A 1,259-nucleotide genomic window follows, 5' to 3' on the forward strand; every position below is an offset into this window, starting at 1 on the left:
CCCCAGCCCCATGGATCCATCCCCTATCCTCAGCCCCAGCCCCACGGATCCATCCCCTATCCTCATCCCCAGCCCCACGGATCCATTCTCCTTCCCGGGGATCCGTCCCCCGCCCCATGGATCCACCCCCACCCCACACGGGACCCACGGGGCGGCAGGGCGCGGGAGGAAGGGCGTTGCTGGGAACCCCGGGCACGGGGAATGTGGCAGAGCCGCTCCTGGCGGCGCTGACTCAGTGGGGCCGCGGCCACGGCCCGGCACCAACACGGGACCCACGCCAACGCCGCCACGAGGGAACCCGGCACCGGCAGCGCCGCGTCCCAGCGGGGCCTCCCCGAAACACACGGGGCACCCGCGTCCCCACAAATGGCCCCACGCGCCCCGGGGGGGTGCAAAGAGCAGAACACTGGGGAACGGGGGGAACGGGGAGCGTGGGACATTGGGGGCACGGGATGTGGGGGCATGGGATGTGGGGGCATGGGACATTGGGGTCATGAGATGTGGGGGCATGGGATGTGGGGCCATGGGATGTGGGGGCATGGGACATTGGGGTCATGGGATGTGGGGACATGGGACATTGGGGTCGTGGGGCATTGGGGCCGTGGGACATTGGGGTCACGGGATGTGGGGGCATGGGATGTGGGGCTGTGGGATGTTGGGGTCATAGGATGTTGGGGCCATGGGATGTTGGGGTCACGGGATGTGGGGGCATGGGATGTGGGGCCATGGGACATTGGGGCCGTAGGGCATTGGGGTCAATGAGACACTGGGGTCACAGGGACCCCAATGGGGCCATGGGATGTTGGGGTCAATGCGGACACTGGGGCTGTGGGGCACTGGGGCCGTGGGGCATTGGGGCACTGGAGCTGTGGGGCACTGGAGCTGTGGGGCACTGGGGCACTGCGGCACTGGAGCTGTAGGGCACTGGGGCCGTGGGGCACTGGAGCTGTGGGGCACTGGGGCCGTGGGGCACTGGAGCTGTTGGGCACTGGGGCATTGGGGCACTGGAGCTGTGGGGCACTGGGGCACTGCGGCACTGGAGCTGTGGGGCACTGCGGCATTGGAGCTGTAGGGCACTGGGGCCGTGGGGCACTGGAGCTGTGGGGCACTGGGGCTGTGGGGCACTGGGGCACTGGAGCTGTGGGGCACTGGGGCCGTGGGGCACTGGGGCACTGGGGCTGTGGGGCACTGGAGCTGTGGGGCACTGGGGCACTGGAGCTGTGAGGCACTGGGGCACTGGGGCTGTGGGGCACTGGGGC

The sequence above is a fragment of the Numida meleagris genome, unplaced genomic scaffold (assembly GCF_002078875.1).
Source record: "Numida meleagris isolate 19003 breed g44 Domestic line unplaced genomic scaffold, NumMel1.0 unplaced_Scaffold391, whole genome shotgun sequence".
NCBI classification, from domain to species: Eukaryota; Metazoa; Chordata; class Aves; order Galliformes; family Numididae; genus Numida; species Numida meleagris.